The sequence below is a fragment of the Danio aesculapii genome, chromosome 23, assembly GCF_903798145.1.
Source record: "Danio aesculapii chromosome 23, fDanAes4.1, whole genome shotgun sequence".
In the NCBI taxonomy this organism is placed as follows: domain Eukaryota; kingdom Metazoa; phylum Chordata; class Actinopteri; order Cypriniformes; family Danionidae; genus Danio; species Danio aesculapii.
In genome coordinates this window covers 10,480,708-10,498,761 of record NC_079457.1, presented here as the reverse complement: position 1 = coordinate 10,498,761, position 18,054 = coordinate 10,480,708, and the positions used below count along the sequence as shown (strand labels likewise).

The 18,054-nt window shown below is 36.1% G+C and overlaps 2 pseudogenes; both read right to left on the bottom strand.

Moving 5' to 3' along the window:
• Positions 1-1,355: 1,355 nt before the first annotated feature.
• LOC130217227 (torsin-1A-like) lies at positions 1,356-7,026 on the bottom strand (annotated as a pseudogene).
• Positions 7,027-9,606: 2,580 nt separating this feature from the next.
• On the bottom strand, positions 9,607-17,645 carry LOC130216764 (torsin-1A-like; annotated as a pseudogene).
• Between the last annotated feature and the right edge of the window lie 409 nt (positions 17,646-18,054).

Genomic DNA, 18,054 nt, shown 5'->3' with positions numbered 1-18,054 from the left:
TTCAGATGGACCATCTCAGTCAAGACACACTGACACACATGATTTAGCTTCAGAGGTAGGAAAGGAACATAATGGTCAATCAGATGATTATTATGAGACTAGAGTGCCAAAATCCACCTAGAGATACATAAGAATAAGAAGTGAGAGTTTGGGGAAACAAATTTAAGCTAAATAATACAGAAATGTAATTATTTAATAAGAAACCATCATATAAATTAATAAAAAAATTATATGGAATAATTATGAGTATTTGAAATCAGGCTGTTCAATTATCATAAAATCTTGTTCTTTCAATTGAAGTGAATGAGACTGGAAGTCTCAAGCCAATAAGGGTGCGGACCCTCACGTATGTTCAGGCCATCTTCAACAACAACTCTTTCCTTCAAACCACTTTTATACACACAAGTAAACAACTGGTGTTCTAGGAATTGGCCGGGTGTGGTCCTTTACGTTCTGTATTATCTGGCCTATATACTGTAACATACATAGGCATAACACAGCTACATTCATAGAAAGAAATAAGAGAGCCACAATTAAAAAGAAATAAATTTGCAACAAGCCCAAGTGGATGAGGAAATCCAACAGTCACAAAAAAAAGCTTTTATTCATTAATTGCACACATTAATTGTTTATGCCAGGGTCTCAGGGTTTGTATTGTTTCATCCGAAATTATAAAAAATGTTTTAAAGTCCTGGTAGCGTGAAAGACTCTGAAACTAAACAGAATAATACTGTTTAAGCATTTTATTTACTTTAGAAAAATTACTGTACTACTACGTTTCAATTATTTGCACGTTAGAGGTTAAAAGAGGTTGGTTTGTATCACCCCAAAGCATCAAATAAGGACAAACCCCACAGTTGGGTTAAATATATGTAATTACCATATTACACTTTGTACATTATTTTCTAATAAATCAGAGTCAGTTTTACAGCTTTTAATGGACAGGACTTTAAAGAGTGTAGACTGAAAAGCACAGGGAGTAGAGAAAAAGAAAACAAATGGCATATTTTTTCTCTTTTGTTTCTAGCCTCAAACCAAAGTTATTAGAATAGCATAACTACAAAGTAGCTGACATAATGACATTAATCAAACTATGTACTTTAACATGTAAAATAGAAACATGAAAGTAACATTCAAAAAGCAACTCATACAACAAAACTAGTCATCAAGCGTCAATTTTTCTAAATTGAAATGTATGCATCATCTGAAATCTGAATAAATAAGCTGTTCTTTGATGTATGGTTTGTTATCTCACTATTTGATATTGAAAGTACTTGAAAATATGGAGTGTTTAAAAAATATAAAGAGAAAAATCACTATTGAAATTGTCCAAATTAAGTAGCTTATTACCAGTTTTGATACTAAATTTCTTGATGGAACATAATCTTTAATAATATTCTATTAAATTTTGGTATAAAAGAAAAATCTATCCTTCAAACTCAGTTATTATAAAATCTACAATGTACTTTTAGCTTTTCCAATAGCATTAATATACCCATGTAACGGAAGATGGTGGTTTTGTGGTGCAGGGTCAAAAATAAGGTGAACAAGTGCGTATTCTATTAATGAGCATGCAGCACCAACTTCTGTCTGACTGACTTGCAGCCTTTAACAGCAAAGATTTTCTCTTCAACAGGGAAGAAAGGCATGTCTCTGGCCACTTTATCTGCCAGATCAGAGTCTAGGGTGATGTTCAGATACTTCATCTCATTCAAGACACACTGACGCACATGTTTCAGCTCCAGAGGTAGGAAAGGAATAAAGTGATCAATCAGATGATGCTCTATGAGACTGGAGTGCCAAAATCCACCTGTAGAACAGATACACAATGTGTTTAGTTTAAACATTTGAATGCCAAAATATAGAATTATGTAGGTTAAACACAGATAGAAATGCATGTACAATAAACATATATAAAACTATGAGGAAATACAGCTGCAAGGAGAATATTAAGTTTTGAGATGATTGAACTCAAAATCACTGAACAACCATTAATACTCTACAGTCACTACGCTCTAAGAAAATGCTGGTTTGTATTACCCCGAAGCATCAAATAAGGACAAACCCCACAGTTGAGTAATTACCATTTGCTTTACACATTGGGGAGAATCTCCTCGTCCACCACCAGTGTGCAGCATCCACCTGGACGATGCGACGGCAGCCATATTGCGCTAGACCGCACACCACACACCAGCTGATTGGTGGAGAGGAGACAGAGTGATGAAGCCAATTATGGTATGGGCATAGTTATGAGGCAATGATGGACAGAGGCCAGTGAGCAAATTTGGTCAGGATTCCGGGGTTAAACCCCTACTCTTTTTTGAAGGACAGCCTGGGATTTTTAACAACCACAGAGAGTCAGGACCTCTGTTTAACGTCTCAAGCAAAAGATAGCACTCACTGAGCAGCATAAAGTCCCCATCAATATACTGGGGCGTTAGGACACACACAGATTGCAGGTTGAGCGCCCCCTTGCTGGTCTCACTCACACCACTTCCGACAGCAACCTGGCTTTCCCATGTGGTCTCCCATCCAGGTACTGACCAGGCACAGCCCTGCTTAGCTTCAGTGGGTGACCATGGGAGAGTTGCAGAAAGCTAGCAAGTAAATGCGACGGAGGGATTCTCTCGAGATCTCACGAGAAAACATAAGTATTTTACGTTTTGTCAGTTTAGTGGCTAATTCGTATGAATTCGTACGAGTTCAGTCGTACAAAATTTTACGATTTTAAAAAGGAGGCATGGCACCTAACCCCACCCCTAAACCCAACCGCCATTGGGGGATGAGCAAATCGTACGAAAATGTACGAATTAGATCGTACGAATTCATACGAATTAGCCACTAAATCAAAAAGTTACGAATTGCCATGAGATTGTGTTTTAATGCCACAATGTTTGTTTTGCTTTCAGTTTGGCGGTAGTCACTGTGAGGGACTGTTAAATTAAGAGACCATAGACTTAATGATCAGAAGTAGAAAAACAGCATCAGTTACAATGAGTCATTAGTCATAAACATATTGTCATAAAAATCTCTATATTTTAGTGCATCATCAATACATACGGTTGTTTCCATTAAAGATTTCATTGGAGATTTTGGTCTCCAGGTCGCTACTGTTCATCCTTAGTTCATCCCGACTTTTCTCTTTTCTCCAGAAATCCAGAGCCAAGTTAACGATCACATTCCCACCGGCATTACTATAAATAAACACAGATCATCCTTAGTGACAGTTTATTAGACGAGCAGAGGAATTTAATTATTACGCCACTCAGATCTGAAAATAACTTTTTAGTGCACCACCTGAGAAAAATGAAGATCGCATTTTTAAATGAAACTCCATCCACATTGTCATTGTAGTCCAGAAAAGGTTTTAGGATGTCGATCAGCTCTGGATGCATCTTGTCCATTTCATCAATATAAACATGGAGTGGGGAAAGCTGGATACATTTCCATGAATCCACTGCTTTAGCTGAGCCTGAATATCAAGAACAAGAAAACCACAGTTTATAGTTATACAATTAGTTAAAGGCTAGAAAAAACAGAGCTCAGAATTTTTGTAGAAAAAAAAACTATATATTACTTACACTGTACATGTGCACATTTTCTTTGTGTGGGAAATGAAACGGAGATATAAATGTGTGCATGTGTTGCTTTTCTCCCCTTTTTCATACATGTTTCTTGCGATGATTTTAGAGGCGTGGTTTTTTCCAGTTCCCATAATCCCGTGAAAAGAGAGCACCAGAGGTTTGTTTGGGTTTTTGTCAGCCATAAACGAGGAGACAGCTTTTAGTACAACATCAGAGGCAATGTGCTGCCCAAAGAGGGCATTTCTTAAATCTGACTTCAAACCTGGATGTGAAAAAAAAAAAACATTTTATTTTTGTGAGGTTTGCAATGATAGTTTACATACTGATGGCTGGTTTTGCCTAATTGAAAACTGCAAAGTTCACAGCATGCACAAATTTCAATGCACAATGTGGCAATGCTTAGCTTATTGTGGTGTTAAAAAAGTTTTAAAACAAATTACAGCACATGACGTGATACTCTAATACAATATAACAGTAGACTACTCACAGGTAACAAGCAATTAAATTATGATTATTTATTAGTACGTGGTTATTCAGATCTACATTAATAGTACTGACACTATATGACATAGTGGGCTCCATCATAGATCAAGAGTTAAAGTTGAAACTAATTGTATTGTTTAGGATTAACCGTTTGAGATGTAGCATCTCTTTCACAAGGGGTTATCTATATACAAAATCAATTAAAAGTGTGCATTATTTTTGAGAACTACGGTGTGATTGTAATTCGTTTTCTATAGGTTAGATAAGTTAGAAACGTGTATATAACTGTTGAATATTAGGGCTGCACCATTCTGGCTAAAATGAGAACCATGATTTATTTATTTTTTGCTTAAAATCAAGATCACGATTCTTTCTCTTCTTTACGATCTTTATGTTAAAAAAAGGTTAATAAGAGTAGGCTATTATTATTGATAATTCTCAAACATATCGTCACGTGGAATTATAAGGTTCTATCTGCGTTCTGAATGATTTTGAGATATTGAGCTTCAAAGTTTTTGCAATCCATAAAGCAAACAGTATGTGTGCAACATTTGTTTTTTTAAAAGTCTTAAAATGTAAACAATAAGTTTTCATTTAATACGAATATGTCAATAACTCAATTGTGACAAAATGTCAGATAGAAACTAATTCTAAAGTGACGATATGGTAAAAAAAACAGTAATAATATTAGGCCTATGTGTAGGTCTACTGTTGCTTAAAATGCTACATTTTGTACAATCACTATGGTGGACTTGAACAGACATTAAATATGTCCTGTTTGTTTATGCACAGTAAAATGATGTCATCAGAATACAACTTTCAACATTATATAAGCTAGAGTAGTTATACTGACACTGTAAAACATTTATTTTCATGCACAACACTCTGTGTTCGCTATGAAAGACATATGAAAAACATATCAAATGCTTGTCGTAATCATAACCGTAATAAGCGTTATAATCATTTAAATGATGTGGGGCCAGTTTCACTTTCACTTCCTAGTGCAGCTCATGGCTGCCGCCACTGAAAAAACACACACATGCAAGTCATTCTTTCAGTGCGGCTCTCAAACGATCGCTCTGTGCAACGAACTGAACGTTATTTACAAATTTATTAATTATTATTCACAGCCTATGCAGGTTCTGTTCACTAAAGTAGCCGTCATTGGCATGCTGCGTGCACAAACAAACAGCCTCGCGGTCAGCTCACGTGTGATTTCGGGCGCGAACATCATTACATGAAGACAGAAATGACATTTCTGGGTGAATTATACCTTATAAATACAGCATATGACACTTTTAACGCCACTCCAAGGTGTCAATGTTGCTGTGAAGACTTGTGCGAGCACCTTTAAGCTTCTCTCCTGACCTTAAAAATATTGGCTGAATTGTAGAAAAAGCTGAATTAAGATCGTGTGTAGGGTCGAATCGAGATCTTGATCTTTTTTCGATTAATTGTGCAGCACTATTGAAAATCACTTTAGAGACGTTCCCTAAATTCGTGAATAACAAAGTAACAAACATCCAATGACAAACAAACCAATTGTTCTGTACAGTAAAAAAAAAAGCAGCTGATAAATTGTATCCAACAATTATATCTGATAGAATCATTACCATTAAAGCAAATCTATTCCTTCTTGGCTCAACACTTTCGTTTTTGAAAATAAGTTGGGCATTGACAGATTCAAATGGAGGTGTAGCTACACTTCCTCAACAGCTTTCAGTTTCATTTTTATTCATCCAGGAACACATAGCCTGATCAAACACGTGAATCTCCATTTCTTCTCAATTGCTATTGAAGTTAGAAACGTGTATACAAATGTTGTATAGAATAGAGACGGTCCCTAAATTTGCAAATATCAAACGTCCAGTGACAAACAAACCAAGTGTTCTGTACAGTGAACAAAGCAGCTGCTCTGGTCATATGCATTTTACAGACATAGCCTAATCTAAGAACAAAAAGACTGTCTACATTTTTTTGACAGTATGTTTCACTCATAATGCGAAAACTATATGTGATACACTGGTGTGTGATACTTTTAACTGTCATGTGCGCGGCGCCCAGCGGCGCTTCCGGTGTGTGACCTGCTTATAGCTCAGGAGCCACATGGCTCTTTGACCAAAAAACATGTTCCTCTCCAGCTGTCTCCCTTCAATAAAAAATTAAAACGGTCTCTTATTACTATTTCCTATTTAAAATACAATTAAAATAACTTTTTTTATTGTTTATTTTTGCAGCAAAATGAATAAGAATAAAAGGACGTTTCAAACAATGCACGTGTTCAGCTCTGTGGATTAGGCCTAACTTGAATCGAGACACCAAAAAAAGGGCATGCAACTTACATTTCTATGGTAACCTTGCGCACGTAAATTCAAACATTCATGAGTGGTGATGACAAAAAGAACTGTCTGCTTAATATCTGTTGCTGCTCCTTAAACAGACATTTAACTGACTATAAGAAACTTTGCAAGTGCATGTCAACTTACCCCAACCCTAACCCCAACCTGGCATGTAGATGCAATGTAACATAATTCAATAAATGGACCATCAAAATAAAGTGTGACCAGAAATTCTATAAATTGCACTTTCTTAATACATGGACTTGCCATGTGATGATTCAAATATATCCCCAATGGCTCTTTAAAAAATGCATTTGCCAAAAAAATCAGAAATGGCTCTTTGCTGAAAAAAGGTTCCAGACCCCTGATATAGCTGATAAATCCACACACAACATTATTTAGTTTTCGCTTATTTTCATTTTTGGTAGATCTGTCTCTTGTAAGGTCAAATATAAATGTGGTCAAACTCACCTGCAGGATTAAAAGACAAATCGTTCGGCTGAGTAGAATTAAAGTAATAGTAAGACAGACAGCTTAAAACTAAAACAATAGCTGATGGAATTATCATCGTGAAAGCAAATCTCTTCCTCCGTGGTTCAACACTCGTTTTTGAAAGTAAGTTGGACTGTGACAGGTTCAAATCGAGGTGTAGTACACTTCCTCAACAGTATAAAACAAGCTGATTGGCCTTTACTAACTAGCTTTCAGTTTCATTTTCATTCATCCAGGAACACATAGCCTGATCAAACACATGAATCTCCATTACGCAGTAAAAATCGAGCAGTGCAATTGATTTATCGAAATAAGTTTCTTTCATGAAAGTTTATTTTATTTAATAGAAACAATTTTAGTAACATTTGATTCCTTTAAAGGGATAGTTGACCCAAATTCTGAACACCATTCAACCTAAACTTGTCACAAACCTGTTTGAAATGTTGTTTTTTCTTGTACACAAAAGAAGATATTTTGAATATTTTGGTAACCTGCAACAATTGACGTCCATAGTTTTCAGAACCATGTGATGAAGCGTATGGTGTGTAAATGAACCATCCCTTTAAAATAATCTGAGTAAACCTAACCTGGCTGGGAGCTAGATTTCCTGGCTGCTCTAAAAATGTTAATGAACGATCTTTTCATCATTTCAACATTTAAACCTGAAAACTTTTAAAGTATTTAATTATTAGACCTAAATTCACTTGCTAGATTTAGCGGTCATCAAATGATTCATGTGATGACCAGCAGGTGAAGCCACATATTCAATTATTCAGACATAGCCTGCAGAGGAATTACTAAACCACCACTGGTATGTGTAAATGTACTGAAATGCAGTGTTGGGAGAATGCATTACAAGTAACTTAAGTTATGTAATCAGATTACTTTTTAAAGTAACTAGTAAAGTTACGCATTAATTTTACATTTTCAGGAAAAATAAAAACATTCATTTGAAAAAAGGGTTAAAAGGTTGTGCCAGTTATTTTGTTTTCCTGTGGGAATCTGGAATAAGAGCAGATGTGTTTGTTGTGTGTCGTGTAAACATATACATACTTAAAATGTTTTGGCTGGCAATTCAACGTTTTCTCCATTGCACAAAAACAGATTCAGAATCGCTTCAAATGAACAAAAACTGAGAAATGCAAACTGAATATTTTCTTGTTTTGTTGAAAGTTGAAATTTCTTTTCATGCGCCCCATTATTCATTCACTACAGAATTGCAGAATTTTTCTGAGCTCACAGACATGAATTTACATTTCCTTCCACATGTTTTTCACATTTAGTGTGAAAGCGCCTAATATTTGTTTTTATATTATCCCAAAACAGAATCAGAATCAGAAAGAGCTTTATTGCCAGGTATGTTCACACATACGAGGAATTTGTTTTCGTGACAGAGCTTCTACAGTGCAACAGGATTACAGAGACAGGACAAAAAACAGATAATAAATATATATTTAAAAAAATAGAAGTAAGTAGTGAGTGCAAATATACAGATTGACAAGTGTATGTACATGTTTATTACTATATACAACGTTATATGTGCAGCTGTTATGTGCAAATTGGCATGTAAAGTGTGTTGTTAAATAAGTGTATATGTGTATAAAAGTGTATAGCAAGTAGTGATGTTGGTTTCGCAATTATTATCATCAAGTGTTCATGAGATGGATTGCCTGAGGGAAGAAACTGTTTCTGTGTCAGGCTGTTCTGGTGCGCAGTGCTCTGTAGCGTCGACCAGAAGGTAAAAGTTCAAAGAGGCAGTGTGCTGGGTGTGAGAGGTCCAGAGTGATTTTGGCAGCCCTTCTGCTCGCTCTGGATAAGTACAGTTCTTGGGGAGTAGGAAGGGTTGTACCAATGATTCGCTCAGCAGTCCGAACTATTCGACGTAGTCTTTGGAGGTCGTATTTAGTAGCTGAGCTAAACCAGACAGTTATTGATGTGCAGATGACTGATTCAATGATGGAGGTGTAGAACTGTTTCAGCAGCTCCTTTGGGAGGTTAAACTTCCTCAGCTGACGAAGAAAGTACAGCCTCTGTTGAGCTTTTTTGACAACAGCGAGAATAGTCCAGATGAAAAGGTGCTGTAAATGCTGTAAATGTAATATAGTGCATTACTTTACTTAAAAAGTAATCCCTTTGAAGCGGGGCATAGAGACGAGCCTTTAAAAGCATAATTTGTGACTCCAAGCATTGGTTGTACCCTTCAAAATCCTTCATTTCCAACTTTTGAACACTTTAGTTTGGAACGACACTTCAGTGTGTTCATAATGATTGTTTTAACTTTAAAGTGTGGTTTGGAGGGGCGATATTACCGTTTTAGAACACACCAAACTGTAAACTGGCAGTAAAGTAGAAACAACTTTCGATGTTCTGTGGAGGCGGAGCTTATGCTAGTATGTCATAGAGTAGAACCTTTCAAAGCTTGCTGTTTTGACAGACTCCCTTCATTATAGGCTGTTTTTAAAGTAAAGACAAAGTTTTGTATTCTAAAACTTACAGGATGTTTTTATAATACCATGAGCTTATACATGTCAAAAGATGAAGAGAATTTTGGTTTCTCAGTTCATGGCCCATTTAATAAAGATTGCTGTAAAGTTGTTAGCTGTTAGAGTTGACGACGGAAACAGAACGAATCCTTATGTTATATACAATCATTTTGCAGTGTGCTTTTTTGGATGCACCTAAATTTACAATGAAAGGCATGCAGAAAATAGTTTTGTGAGAATAATTTATTAGTCTCAATTTAGAAAAAAACAATCTATTGACAGCCCTTATTCACATACATTCAAATGGCACTAAGTGGTACTTTCACTATTCATCAACATATAGCGCCAACTTCTGCCTGACGGACTTGCAGCCTTTCTCAGCAAAGACTCTGTGTATTTTGGGGAAGAAAGGCATGTCTCTGGCCACTTTATCTGCCAGATGAGCATCTTGGGTTTTGTTCAGATGCTCCATCTCAGTCAAGACACACTGGCGCACATGCCTCAGCTCCAGAGGTAGGAAAGGAATATAGTGATCAATCAGATGATGCTATGAGACTGGAGTGCCAAAATCCACCTGGGAAGAGATACAAAACAATTAATAGATTTAAGGGGAACAAATTTAAGCCATATAATATAAGGAAGGGATGATTGAAATGCAATTAAAAGAAGCAACCGATGTAAAAAATAAAACAAATAATTGATGACAGGCCGTTAAAGGGGTGGTCCATTATGATATATTTTAAACTTTAGTTGATGTGTAATGTAATGCAAAGGGAGACATTGGCTTTTACAGAGTTAGCTTCGCAAAGCCTACAGCGAAAGAGTTTGGGGACTACAAAAAATACATCCGGGCTTCACAAACGCTTCAGGTTATGTGCATTCACCACACGCACACACTGTGCGCAGCGAAGGCAGAGCAGAGCTAAAATGTCGTCTAAATGCTGCTATTTCCACAGAGCTTCTTTTGTTTCTGTATTTGGGCTTTTAAAAGACATGACACAAAGAGTGAAGTGCTTACAGTTTAATTTTTAGTATGTTCCAGAGACTTATAAAAAATATATAGCAAGCATTTGACAAAGGATAGCTTTCAGAATCTCTCAGAGTGCTGCATTCGGCTAAAAACTCCTTCAAACATATTAGACGAAGCTGTGGATTGTGAGCCACAACCTGTAAGTATTCGTATGTGTTAAAATTGATCAACTATGCACAGTTTCAAGCGTCAATGGTATGTTGTAGCGAGGACGTAAACAAGGATGTAATTGTAAATGTGTCATTTGCTGTCTGATTCTGGCACAAATTGATACAGCTAACAGCTTCTCTGACTGACAGTGTTTACACGGCGCAAAACCGTGTGCTTGTAGGAGCGTGAAGCTTTTCCAGGTGACATGGAGCTGATCCGCCAATCACAGCACATTATGTTAATTGACCAATTAGAGCTTCTTGAGGACGAGCTTTTCGGAGAAACTAGAAAATATAACAGTCGTTTTCATGTTAGCAGAGTAGCTGTATATAATGTATATATACATGAATATAATGAAAGATATATATACAAATAATGTTGTTTTATTTTAAATAAAGCATGAGCACACATTGCTTTGCATCTTATAAACACAACCAAGTCCTAAAAATACACTCTGAACTAGCGATGCGCAGATGTCGGTTATATCCACGAGCACTTCGGATAATCCGGGTAATAAAAAAATACATTATGATTAATTGCGGGTGGGTTGCGGGTGGATGAGTTTATTTGTTAATGATTTTTGCGTTTGTATTTTTTAAACACATTTGTTTAAGCAGAAATGGAGGTGAAACCAATCCAAGTGAAACTTAAAAATGGTAAATTAAAAACTAAACAAAAGGAAGGAAAGAAAAGTGCTGTGTGGGAGCGTTTAGCAAAGGTTAACAAGGTTGAATAAAGTGCTGGGTATGTAATAGGCTAAGTGCTTTATATGAAAGCCTCAAGACCGGTAGCCTACAGTACATCAAATATGAAACATCATGTGTGTGCTAAATCGAACGCCGGTCAAGTCAAAGTCTGACAATCACTTTAAGTGCTTATATTTGTCAGGACAGTAAAAAATACCACAGGAAGTTGCGTGGAGGCATGTGTGGACCTGTGCTGCCTTGATATACAGTACTCCCCTTCCATGTTGTATCTGGTTAATAACGAACGGTCCACCCTGACATATCATCATGCTTAAAACAAAGAATTAGAATTATTAAAGTGACGATCGGGTGCGGATATATATATCATATAAAATTATATGTGAATGGGCTGGTGTAATATTCTGATTGTATGATAACCTTGGATAAAAATATCACAGTTTTACGGCATTGTGATTACTGCTCTAAAAAATATTCTTTTTTAATGTCTCTGCAAAAACTTTCTTCCCTTTTGAACACAATATATTTTATTTTGAGAAACATTTAAAATATTTTGGGACAGTAAACATGTCAGGCTAAATAATGAATTATTGAAATAAGTGAATTATTGACTTCTGCTGTCTTCATTAGTTTGAAAAACACAGATGTCTTTACAATTTAAAACGGTATTTTTGGATAGCTTTTCTGCTGGAGGTACTGTTGTCCTAAAAAAACAAAACAAAAAAAAATTACACACACCATAGGAACGGTATAACAGAAGAATTTGGCGGTTTTAAAATCTTTCCAAACCGCGGTATACCTTGAAAACGGTTATAGTCCCATGTTTAGTATGAAGCCGCAGATTCGGGTGACATTTCAGCTGCTCCGCGCATCTTTACTCTGGACCACCCATTATACAACATAATGCACACCCAAGGGGTTGATGCAGCCATGATGCGAAGCGATGTGCATTATTTTATAAAAATTCAATGGAGCTGATTCAATTCGAATTTGAATTTTGCCTACTGCAAATCTACTCTTAACAGAAAAAGCACCCAATGTTGTGGGCTCTAGCATCAAGACCATTGCGCATTCTTCTTTTCTAAAGTCAACAAAAAAGCTGTGCAGTGTGCAATGCCTTAGAATGTTTATAAGCCATACAATTTAAGCATTCATCAGCCCCGTAGAAAAAATTATTAATGTATTAATAATATATGTATTAATATAACTATTAATATATGCATATATGACTACATGCACGTTATAAAATCTTTTAATAACTGAAATGCTTTGATTCATACTTTTCTCGTTCTTGCTGATGCTTTCAGAGATCATAATCTCTAGATCCCTGCTGTTCATCTTGATCTCTTCCCGTTTTCTGCCTTCTCTCCAGAAATCCAGGGCCAGGTCGGCAATCACTTTCCCACCTGTATTACTACACATAAACACAGATAATTATTGATTGGGTCGTTTGGGGAATTATAATGAATATAAATTATAATGTATAACCTGAGAAAAATGAAGATTGCTTTGTGGAATGACACTCCATTTACATGGGCATTGTAGTCAATGAATGGTTTAATCACATCGATAACCTGTGGTTGCATTTTGTCCATTTCATCAAAAATGAACATGGAGCGTGGAAAATTTGCTACATTCGTATGTATGAACTGCTTTAGCCAGACCTGAATACACAGAACATGCAAATGCCAGTTAGAGAAGTGATTTATGTCATGTGCTACACCCCTACATGTGTATTATGTAAATTGGCTTTTTTTATTCATTTCTTTATTGCTAGCATGCAATTTAAGACCCACAAGAGGGCACTCCATCCATCCTGCACCTCTGTCATTCACTCCGACTACACCTCCCACTATGCATTGCACCAATCAACCCACTACAGCTGTGACCCATTCACTCTGATCCAGACTCTAATTACACTAACACCTGCAGGACATTCCTGACTCACATATAAAGTTGTGGTCACTCTAGAGTTTGAGCTTGCGAAATTCTGTAGTACGGCGCTGCGAAAAGCGATTAAACAAGATGATTAGGCATTTAAAAAAGCGAGCGATTGGTCCATATTTTAAATTTCTGTCCAGAGAGGTCATATTGTGATCCTCGATTGGTCTCACGCAGTCAAGGGATGCAATTTCGCAGGTCAGAGTTCACCAAGCTTGAACTTTGCAACAGCGAACTGCTAAACTTGTCGCACGAGCTTACGTTTCCAGTCTGACGCATTCGTGTGCGTATGAATGGAAGTCCATAGAGCGTAAAGTGCAGTGTGACCGCAGCTTTAGCCCAAAAGACACTATCATTTTGAAGTCTTGTTAAGTGTTGTGAACATTTGTTAGCGGTTTCCTTAATTCTCTTAAGAGGGTTGCATACCGGATGCGCCACTCAGCACCGCAACACGGTGGGAAGTATTGCACACCATACGCGCACATTCGAATGTTATTTAAAATAAAATTATTCAGATGGCGCTCTGTGGTGCGGCAGAAATATGAACAGTGTCCTGAGTTATCCTGCATACCCCTCTATTTTCCAGAAATCCAGAGCCAAGTTAACAATCACATTCCCACCGGCATTACTATAAATAAACACAGATCATCCTTAGTGACAGTTTATTGGACGAGCAGAGGAATTTAATTATCACACAATTCAGATCTGAAATAACTTTTTAGTGCATCACCTGAGAAAAATGAAGATCGCATTGTGAAATGATACTCCATCCACATTGTCATTGTAGTCCAGAAAAGGTTTTAGGATGTCGATCAGCTCTGGATGCATCTTGTCCATTTCATCAAATATAAACATAGAGTGGGAAAAGCTGGATACATTTCCATGAATCCACTGCTTTAGCTGAGCCTGAATATCAAGAACAAGAAATCCACAGTTTATAGTTATACAATTATAGTTAAAGGCTACAAAAAAGGCTTTTGGTAGAAAAAAATAAACTGTATATATTACTTACACAGTACATGTGCACATTTTCTTTGTGTGGGAAATGAAACGGAGATATAAATGTGTGAATGTGCTTGCTTTTCTCCCCTTTTTCATACATGTTTCTTGCGATGATTTTAAAGGCGTGGTTTTTTCCAGTTCCCATAATCCCGTGAAAAGAGAGCACCAGAGGTTTGTTTGTGTTTTTGTCAGCCATAAACGAGGAGACAGCTTTTAGTACAACATCAGAGACAATGTGCTGCCCAAAGAGGGCATTTCTTAAATCTGACTTCAAACCTGGAATGTGAAAAAAAAAAAAACATTTTATTTTTGTGAGGTTTGCAATGATAGTTTACATACTGATGGCTGGTTTTGCCTAATTGAAAACTGCAAAGTTCACAGCATGCACAAATTTCAATGCACAATGTGGCAATGCTTAGCTTATTGTGGTGTTAAAAAAGTTTTAAAACAAATTACAGCACATGACGTGATACTCTAATACAATATAACAGTAGACTACTCATAGGTAACAAGCAATTAAATTATGATTATTTATTAGTACGTGGTTATTCAGATCTACATTAATAGTACTTACACTATATGACATAGTGGGCTCCCATCATAGATCAAGAGTTAAAGTTGAAACTAATTGTATTGTTTAGGATTAACCGTTTGACATGTAGCATCTCTTTCACAAGGGGTTATCTATATACAAAATCAATTAAAAGTGTGCATTATTTTTGAGAACTACAGTGTGATTGTAATTCGTTTTCTATAGGTTAGATAAGTTAGAAACGTGTATATAACTGTTGAATATTAGGGCTGCACCATTCTGGCTAAAATGTGAATTATGATTTATTTATTTTTTTGCTTAAAATCAAGATCACGATTCTTTCTCACGATTCTTTAGATGTTAAAAAAAGGTTAATAAGAGTAGGCTATTATTATTGATAATTCTCAAACATATCGTCACGTGGAATTATAAGGTTCTATCTGCGTTCTGAATTATTTTAAGATATTGAGCTTCAAAGTTTTTGCAATCCATATAGCAAACAGTATGTGTGCAACATTTGTTTTTTGTTTTTTGTTTTTTTTTTAAGGCTTAAAATGTAAACAATAAGTTTTCATTTAATACGAATATGTCAATAACTCAATTGTGTTAAAAATGTCAGATAGAACCTAATTTTAAAGTGACGATATGGTAAAAAAACAATAATATTAGGTCTATGTGTAGGTCTACTGTTGCTTAAAATGCTACATTTTGTACAATCACTATGGTGGACTTGAACAGACATTAAATATGTCCTGTTTGTTAATTCACAGTAAAATGATGATATCAGAATACAACTTTACAGAATACAACATTATAAGCTAGAGTAGCTATACTGACACTGTTAAACATTTATTTTCATGCCCAACACTCGTTCGCTATGAAAGAAAAAACATATCAAATGCGTGTCGTAATCATAACCGTAAAATGCGTTATAATCATTTAAATGATGTGCGGCCAGTTTCACTTTCACTTCCTAGTGCAGCTCATGGCTGCCGTCACTGAAAACACACACACATGCAAGTCATTCTTTCAGCGCGGCGATCAAACGATCGCTCTGTGCAACGAATTGAACGTTATTTACAACTTTATCAGTTGTTATTTACAGCCTATGCAGGTTCTGTTCACTAAAGTAGCCGTCATTGGCATGCTGCGTGCACGCGCGCGCGTTCTCGGCAGTAAACAAACAGCCTCGCGGTCAGCTCACATGTGATTTCGTGGCCGCGAACATCATTAATAAAGACAGAAATGATATTTCTGGGTGAATTATACCTTATAAATACAGTATGGGACAGTATGCTTCTCTCTTGACCTTGAAAATATTGGCTGAATTGTAGAAAAAGCTGAATTAAGATCGTGTGTAGGGTCGAATCGAGATCGTGATCTTTTTTCGATTAATTGTGCAGCACTATTGAAATAACTTTAGAGATGGTCCCTAAATTCGTGAATAAAATAACAATCGAGTGACAAACAAACCAATCTTTCTGTACAGTAAACAAAGCAGCTGTAAAAAAGCTGATTATTATCCAACAATTATATCTGATGAATCATTACCATTAAAGCAAATCTATTCCTTCTTGGCTCAACACTTTCGTTTTTGAAAATATGTTGGGCATTGACAGATTCAAATCGAGGTGTAGCTACACTTCCTCAACTATATAAAGTTCAAATTCAGTTTCATTTTTATTTATACAGGAACACATAGCCTGATCAAACACGTGAATCTCCATTTCATCTCAGTCGCTATTGAAGTTAGAAACGTGTATACAAATGTTGTATAGAATAGAGACGGTCCCTAAATTTGCAAATATCAAACGTCCAGCGACAAACAAATCAAGTGTTCTGTACAGTGAACAAAGCAGCTGCTCTGGTCATATGCATTTTACAGACATAGCCTAATCTAAGAACAAAAAGACTGTCTACATTTTTTGACAGTATGTTTCACTCATAAAGCGAAACCTATATGTGATACACTGGTGTGTGATACTTTTAACTGTCATGTGCGCGGCGCCCAGCGGCGCTTCCAGTGTGCGACCTGCTAAATAGCTCAGGAGCCACATGTGGCTCTTTGACCAAAAAACATGTTCCTCTCCAGCTGTCTCCCTTCAATAAAAAATTAAAACTGTCTCTTATAACTGTTTCCTATTGAAAATACAATTAAAACTATTTTATTGTATATTTTTACAGCAAAATGAATAAAAATAAAGGACGTTTCAAACAATGCTCATGTGGATTAGGCCTAACTTGAATAGAGACACCAAAAAAAGGGCATGCAACTTACATTTCTATGGTAACCTTGCGCACGTAAATTCAAACATTCATGAGTGGTGATGATGAAAAGAACTGTCTGCTTAATATCTGTTGGTGCTCCTTAAACAGACATTTAACTGACTATAAGAAACTTTGCAAGTGCATGTCAACTTACCCCAACCCTAACCCCAACCTAACAGTCTACTTATAATGAGAATTAGTTGGCATGTAGATGCAATGTAACATAATTCAATAAATGAACCATCAAAATAAAGTGTGACCAGAAATTCTATAAATTGCACTTTCTTAATACATGGACTTGCCATGTGATGATTCATATATCCCCAATGGCTCTTTAAAAAATGCATTGCCAAAAAAATCAGAAATGGCTCTTTGCTGAAAAAAGGTTCCAGACCCCTGATATAGCTGATAAATCCACACACAACATTATTTAGTTTTCGCTTATTTTCATTTTTGGTAGATCTGTCTCTTGTAAGGTCAAATATAAATGTGGTCAAACTCACCTGCAGGATTAAAAGACAAATCGTCCGACTGAGTAGAATTAAAGTAATAGTAATACAGAAACGCAAAAACAATAGCTGATGGAATTATCATCGTGAAAGCAAATCTCTTCCTCCGTGGTTCAACACTGTCGTTTTTGAAAGTAAGTTGGACTGTGACAGGTTCAAATCGAGGTGTAGTACACTTCCTCAACAGTATAAAACAAGTTGATTGGTCTTTACTAACTAGCTTTCAGTTTCATTTTCATTCATCCAGGAACACACTAGCCTGATCAAACACATGAATCTCCATTACGCAGTAAAAATCGAGCAGTGCAATTGATTTATCGAAATAAGTTTCTTTCATGAAAGTTTATTGTATTTAATAGAAATAATTTTGTAACATTTGATTCCTTTAAAGGGATAGTTGACCCAAATTCTGAACACCATTCAACCTAAACTTGTCACAAACCTGTTTGAAATGTTTTTTTTTTCTTGTACACAAAAGAAGATATTTTGAATATTTTGGTAACCTGCAACAATTGACGTCTATAGTTTTCAGAACCA